The sequence below is a fragment of the Protobothrops mucrosquamatus genome, unplaced genomic scaffold (genome assembly GCF_001527695.2).
Source record: "Protobothrops mucrosquamatus isolate PMUCROS unplaced genomic scaffold, P.Mucros_1.0 scaffold_177, whole genome shotgun sequence".
Taxonomy (NCBI): Eukaryota; Metazoa; Chordata; class Lepidosauria; order Squamata; family Viperidae; genus Protobothrops; species Protobothrops mucrosquamatus.
Window position 1 is genome coordinate 447,473 of NW_015386253.1, and position 7,919 is coordinate 455,391.

A 7,919-nucleotide genomic window follows, 5' to 3' on the forward strand; every position below is an offset into this window, starting at 1 on the left:
AGAATCATATATGTAAGGACAGAATATTATTTCTCCTCCACATTTGTATAAACCAGGATGAAAATTACATGGAAGCAATTTTCAGCTTAACAAGGGGGAAAACATATTAACCAGGGGGCCTGCTTTATGAGACGGTGGCTGGATTGCAATTTACTAAAGTTCAAAGCTCAGAGTCATGAATAAGACATCCATGAGTATCAATGCATATATCATCCATGGAAAACTTATAACATTCCAGTGTTTTTGCATGATAGCATGTTAGATTTTGGGGAGTTTGATAAACATTTGTACATAGGTAGTCTTCAACTTACAACCATAGTTGAAACCAGAATTTCCATTGCTAAACAAGGTGGTTGTTAAATGAATCATGCCCATTTTATGACTTTTTTGTCAGAGTTGTTAAGTGAGTCATTGTAGCTATTAAGTGAATCATGTAGTCATTAAGGGAAATCAGTTTCCTCCATTGATTTTGTCAAAAGGCAGCTGGGAAGGTCACAAATGGTGATCCCATGACCCTGGAAAATACATGTCCATTGTCAAGTGCCAGGCCTGAATTTTTATCATGTGACCATGTGGATACTGCAACACTTGTGCAAGGACCAGTTGTAAGTCATTTTCTTCAGCACCAGTTGCTAAACAAATGGTTAATGTCAGAACTACCTGTATATAAAAATGATTTATTGATGCTAGAATAAAAATTTCTACTTTTTTTCTGTATGCAAGATTCATATTCTAGAGAGAATTGAAAAAATAACTTTCAAGGTCCTTTGAATTCTAATATTCTGTGATATTATGAACTGTAAAAAAACGAAAGAATTTTCTTGGATCAAATTAAAGATACGATAAAATAGTGTTTTGTTTCTTACAAAGGCCAGGATTACAACATCAGCTTTTTGTTAATCACAGACTATGTTGTTCTTAATATTAGTACTTCTTTTGAATCCCTATTGATTTCATGGCTAATCTTATTGATAAACATGCCTTTATGAAGAATAGAATAGAATAGAATAGAATAGAATAGAATAGAATAGAATAGAATAGAATAGAATGTGTGATTGGGCACCCAAGGAATTTGTCTTCAGTGCATAAGCTCTCAGTGTACAAAGCTATAAGTGATAAATCATGATCATAGTCATTGTAAAAATACATTCATCATAAATCACAAGATACAATACTTAGTGATAGTCATAGGAACTTGAAACCTGAAGGTCTCTACTGTTGATATTTGTTGTCTAGTATTGTAAGAGGTGGTAGTATAGGAGAATTTCTCCTAAAATCTACTATCATTTATATAGTTTTGAGTGTGTTTAGTTCAAGATTGTTCTGATCGCACCACAAGGCTAGTTGTTCAAACTGCCGTCTGTATGCAGATTTGTCATCATCTCAAATGAGGCCAATCACTGTTGTATCATCTGCAAACTTCACTACTTTAACAGAGGGATCTTTTGAGATGCAATCATTGGTATATAGAGAGAAGAGAAGTGGAGAGAGTATGCCACCCTGAGGGGCCCTTGTGCTAATTGTACAGGTATCTTATATGGTTTTGCTAGCTTCACTTGCTGCTTCCTGTGTGTTAGAAAGGTTATAATCCATTTACAGGTGTGGTCAGGTGCATCTAGCTAATTTAGTTTAGTTAGAAAGATATCTGGAATGATATTGAATGCCGAGCTGAAATCTACAAAGAGGACCCTTGCATAGATTGTAGAATGTAGTACAGAGCCATACTATGTGTTCAGTAGGCAAATTGGAAGGAGTCTAACAGTGGATCCGTTATGTTTTCAGGTGGGCCAGCACTGGCCTTTCAAAGGTTTTCATAACTACGAATGTCAGAGCAACCAGTCTGTAATCATTTAATTCCTTGATCGAGGGTTTCTTCAGCACTGGAATGATAGTAGAGCATTGAAGCAAGAAGGAACATTAGAGGATATTATAAGAGGATATTATCCTCAATTAATCTTCATCTGAAGAAAAAAAGCAGTAGAATAATGAAATTACTGCTAGCTACCTCAAAGTTGCTGGCCTAAGGGCAGAATTTATGTTAGCCCAACTCCCAGCATATTCTGTTCTGTGACTCTGGGCTATGATGATGAAAAGGCATGCTTTCCAAGCCCATAAGAGGGACAACAACTTTAACTGGAAATGAAAGTAATGGAGAAGTATCTGATTTTAAGTAAAGCTATGAGGTCTGAATTGCGAAATTCCAGATGACCAGTAGATGGAAGCAAAGAATGAGAACCTATATCTCTTCTCCTCTGAATGAATATTTAAAACAAATTCTCTATCATTAAACTGAATAAGAACCAGTAGATAAATGCAAGTCCAACAATTACTTCATACTGAGTCTCTTATTTGATTGATGCTATCAATGTAAGTATCACACTTATAATATTCCAAGAGTATATCTGTCACTGACTTTGCTTACAAAAAATTAATATGAATTTTCTCCTAATTTGATTCTTGTGGGGAGGATCATTAATCCAATGATGCCATTTGATATGGAATTTCTGTGTTTTAGTTATCAATTACCTTAGAAAAAATAACACATAAAAATATACTTGTTGCTTTATCTTCATCAATCCTCTTGATTGATTTCCTAGTTACATGAACCAAAAAATTAGTGTGGCCATGATTTGTCGGAGTTAAGATGCTAATCTCTCTTCTCACTGATGAATTATTACAGAACCAAAAGGGACCTCTGAAGCTTTGCTATAAAGAACTGGTTCATATCAAAGCTGTCCTTTGTTTCTCATAGTAACTGCTTTCTTTTTCAAACTTTTCATTTGATTTCTATGTCTCTAGTCCCTCCTTCCTTAAATCCTTTCACTTCTCCTCTTCACTTGCCATTCTGTCCTCACATTATTTTCTTTTTCTCCTTTTCAATCTGTTCCTTTATTTTGCCTCCCTTTGAGGTTTGTGAAAGCTTTTCCCTTTGGTTTTGTGGTATTTCACTGCCACCAAGGGTGCAATTGTGCATTGCAACTCTTGAAATTTGACAAAAAAAATCTTTGTTGGAGAAGAAGAGAGAATTTGCCATTTTGATGCCTAGTGCTTTTGTATACAGGGCGGATAAAATGCAACAGCACCAAGCTAATTCAGATGCAATTTTACAGGACAGCATGAGAGAATAGGTGCCATTTTGAAACTTGGACCCATTTAACCAGATTGTACAATTTTACCAGAAATATGGTGATACATTTAACCAGAAGTACAATTTTAGTAAGTGCTTCTTTTACTCCAGGCTCATAAAACATTTTTTTCAATATCCTTTAATCCATAATGTAGAATATATAGTAACTAAGTAAAATGAATGTCAGCCAAGTAACCCATAAATGTCAAAGACATTTGCAGCTACAAAAGCAAATGGAAACTGGATTGAAATAAACAACATGAGACTTTCTCCCTGATGACCTTTGTGTCTTGACAGGCACCATTTGGGAAATAAATGTGCTAATCAGCAATTGTTTATCCCCTTGGGTAGTCTAAACTCATGTTTTTTTCAAAAAGACTTAGTTGTATTTTGAGTTGGTCTATTCAAAACTATGAAACATGGCAAATTAAATCCTATTGATTACAGTAGGCATAACTAATTAACGCTTATTCCTGCTTTTTTTTACAGTATTCTCAGTTTTGAAAGATATTTTATATTTAAGAATGTAGGTGTGTCAAGAGGATAAAGAATCTAATCTACTCTGTTCAAATGTATATTTTCAGATGTTCACATCATAAATTGAATGTGTTAGCATGTTAAGAATATTAGACTAGGATTGGAAAAGCCAAATTCAGAACCCAAGTTAGTTTAGAAGCTCACTGAGAGATATTAAGACTAGTTACCAGTTCTTGTCCTACTCTAGCTCATAAGAAAGTGCAATGAAAATATACTTATATAATTTTTAAAAAGTCAAGGAATAAGAAGTCCCTGTACAAAGTACTAATATTGACCTGGCCTTGGAAATGGGAAAAGAATGAGCACACCACTAGGGGAATTTTTAAAAAGAATATTCAACTGTGAGAAAGAAGAAAGCATGAGCAAACTCCTTAAATAATCTCTGCTTGATTTTATGTGATATCAGATGATACAAAACAATATTTTAAAAGGCTTTCAAGATTCTGTTATTCTACTGGTATCTTACAGCTATAAAAAATTTTTGGGGGGAATCACGGATATTTCCATTTTTTAAAAATTCTTGCCTATCTTGAAGGCAGGTAACAATCTGGAAAGAGTCTTTACTCTCTCATCAGACAGACTCTGTACCTTGCCTTCTAGACCTAGAATATGGTAATTGATCCTTGAGGCAATCTGATGTCTGAGATCACAGTAGCAGAGAATACAGAAATGACAAACCTGCACAATGCCATGATATAGCATTGCAGTCAGGACAAGCCAGGAATGGAAATTTACTCAAGAAGTTTGGATTGTGTGTACTCAAAATCCATTCCTGTCTTCATGATTTCTTTCATGATTCAGAAGCAATTATTTATGAGCAACCAACCAATGAAATTTCCGATAGTTCAGGCCAAGATCACTATTGTTTTTAATTTAGTGAGAAAAGGAGAAGCTAGATTAGTTATGTTGCTCATTGAAAGCAATGGTGCATTGTTAGATAATTACCAGAAGTTCATGCAAATGTTTAGAGTTGTTCTTAATGGTTCAACAAAGAGAGCAATGGCAAATTAGATTTGCAAGTTGAAACAAATGCACTGCTGAATGCCTAAGCACACAGGGAATTTTCAATTGTATGTCAGAGATCTGTGTTGGAATGATTGCCTGATCAGTTTCAGAAAGGACATATTCATCAACTGAGGGATGAATTAATAAGACAAAGCACACCAGTGAATTAAGAAGAATTGTTTCAACATTACATGTTAATGTATGGATTATTGGAAGAAATTAGGTACCAAAGGAAATAAAAGGGAGAGGAGGTTTTACAGCCATTATTAATCTTCTCCAGCATCTTAGTGTGGAAAATAAAATTTTTATTTTTGCATCAGACTAAGTTTAACAAATACTTGGAAAATGAATGTGGCCTAGAATAATAAGAAAAGGTTTAGAGTTTGCCATCCACAACATCCAGCCTGGAGAGTAGGTCTTGATCAAATCTTGGAGAAAACCCAAGCTACAACCTGGGTGGGAAGCCCTTTCCAAGTGCTGCTGATCACTGAGACAGCTATAAGAATTGCTAAAAAAGGCTGGACTCATTACTGGTTGAGGCTCCACAAGCAGAGAAGTGGAAAGTGCATTCTTCAAGCAACCCACTTCGGCTGAAAATAACAAGACAATAAAGTATATGTTTGTTTTTAAGGTAGAGGATACATGGTAATAAGATAACTTTATCTGAACTTTAACCCACAGATAGTCAGTTTTCAGGCAAAAATTTAATGACCTGCTGCAATGGCCATATGGGCCAAGCATAATTGAATCAGAGTATTTGTTCCCTTGATTTAAATATTGGATTTGGTACTACCTGGGGAAGAAGAAAGCTGGGGATAGAATATAAAATAAGGCTTAGGCTGAGTGTGAGAAGGTGGGGGACTCACTTCTATTTCCAAAACAGACAAGATAAACCAGAGAGGTTTTGGCTGTTTAGATTAGGGGAAGGAAGTAAACCTGAACTATTCTCTTCTCAGGTGACAGAGATGCAAATAATTTTAGCAGAGGGAAAGCAATTGGATAAAAAGGGATTACATTCTCTAAACTGCCCTAGGTGTATTTCCTTGTAGAGTTGAAACTCCTTTGTGAAAATGGGCTGCATAGAGGAATGGGTGGTCATATTAGAGTCCAGGAAACTACTAAGCCCCAGATAATCCAATTTGATGTGTGCCAATTAATAAACTGTGGGGGTCTGAGAATCCAGAGACAAATTGCAAGTGCTTGAACTCAGATTGCTCTCTCTGGGGAGATGTGTGGTGGACAACAGAAGCTAAAGGATGGAGTTCCTATCAAGGATAAAATCTCACATTTCTCTTCTTAGGAAACCCTCTGCACCACAGTGCAAGGAGAAGGCATGCAATATAGTCAGCATGACCATAAAGAATGTGAGGGAAATTAACAATATTTTATACAATATGAGAATCAACCCAGCAGGAAAAGATCCTCTAGGTTGTTGTTTCAAGATCATAGTGGCTAAAGCAAGAGAAACTGACAAATGTCTGGATGATAAAAGTAAAAAGCCTCATATCAAACCCTTTGTTCCACCCAATGATCCCAAACCAGTAACTATAGTGTAAATAAACAATTTGACACAAACCTTTGATATAGAGACTGGATATAGGGACACAAATGTCTGGGTAGAATGAGTAAAGTATACTGTGAAAAGTTTGAATAAAAGCAATTGCTATGCCGGTGCACAGGGGAGACCAGTAGCCCAAGTGGTCCCCTTTCTGACTTAGACAGACTAAAGATCAAGGTGGCATGAAATGTATATTGGCTCTTTATCAAGATAGAATGGCCTGGGGAAATGAGACCTATAAATCCCTTTCTCTGCTATTTCCACTAGTAAAGGGTAAGGATGTTAAGAAACCATCTCTGTTCTCTTAGCCTATAGTAACCACACTGCATGCCTCACAAGGCAAGGTGTAGATTCTGATAAGATGGTAGGAGAACTGGAAAAATGTATAGAAACAGTAGATGTAATCACAGCAGCAGAAAAAAGGAATTACTCCGGTATGGGTATTCCTAGAGCTAACTTATGGTGGTACTGTGGGGGTAAAATACTAAGACATATACTTCCCCCAAACTGGGCAGGTACTTGTGGAGTTGTTCAATTGGCAATCCCCTTTACCCTGGCATTTGAGAGAGATGAGATAATAAAAGAGCACAGTGAAATAAAAAGAGAGGTGTTGGAAACATCTTTTGATAACAGAGTTTATCTTGATGCCACTGCAATCCCCAGAGGGGTTCCTGATGAATACAAAGCCAAAAACCAGTTAGCTGCTGGGTTCGAATCACTACTCTGGTGGGTAACTATAAACAAGAATGTAGATTGGATCAATTATAATCTATTATAATCAACAGAGATTTATCAATTCCATAAGGGATGCTGCAAAAGTTATATCCACACAATTAGATGCCACCAGCAGAATGATGTGGGAGAATAGAGTGGCCTTAGATACGGTATTGGCAGAGAAAGGAGGAGAATGTGTAATGTTTGGAGGCAGGTGCTGCACCTTTATTCCAAACAATATAACACCTGATGGAACAATTACTAGGTCCTTACAAGGCCTCATTACCTTGGCAGAAGAATTGGCTGAGAACTCTGGAATAGATTCTTCTTTGATAGGTTGGCTAGACTCATGGTTTGGAAAGTGGAAAGGTATGGTATTATCAATCTTCAACTCTTTGGTGGTAGTGGCAGGGGTATTAACAGCTCTCGGATGTTGCATAATCCCTTGTGTTAGAGAACTTGTGCAAAGATTAATAGAAACAGCAGTATCTAAACAAATGCCTTTAAAAACTCCTCCATATAGTGAAGCTATGCTTCTTCTAGAAGAAGAGATAGAGGAAGCAACAGAGGGAGCAGAAGAAGAAGCTAGACCTAATCAGGACAGAAAGTGTGACATTATACTGTCAGGATTAGAAGGATCCTATGGAACAACAGTCTAAGAGAATTGCAAAAAGGAACAATTAGAACAATTAACCAGTGGAACAACATGCCTCCAGAAGCTGTGAATGCTCCAACACTGGAAGTTTTTAAGAAGAGACTGGACAGCCATTTGTCCAAAATGGTATAGGGTTTCCTGCCTGAGCAGGGGGTTGGACTCCAAGGTCCCTTCCAACTTTATTATTATTATTATTATTATTATTATTATTATTATTATTATTATTATTATTATTATTATTATTATTATTATTATTATTATTATTGATCATCGCACAATCAGCCAGATGTTCAGACTGGATTTGGCATTTTTATCTACCTATT

At 36.2% G+C, this 7,919-nt stretch overlaps 1 pseudogene; it reads left to right on the forward strand.

The window, feature by feature from the left end:
* Positions 1-6,018: 6,018 nt before the first annotated feature.
* Positions 6,019-7,600, forward strand: LOC114923047 (annotated as a pseudogene).
* Positions 7,601-7,919: the final 319 nt, after the last annotated feature.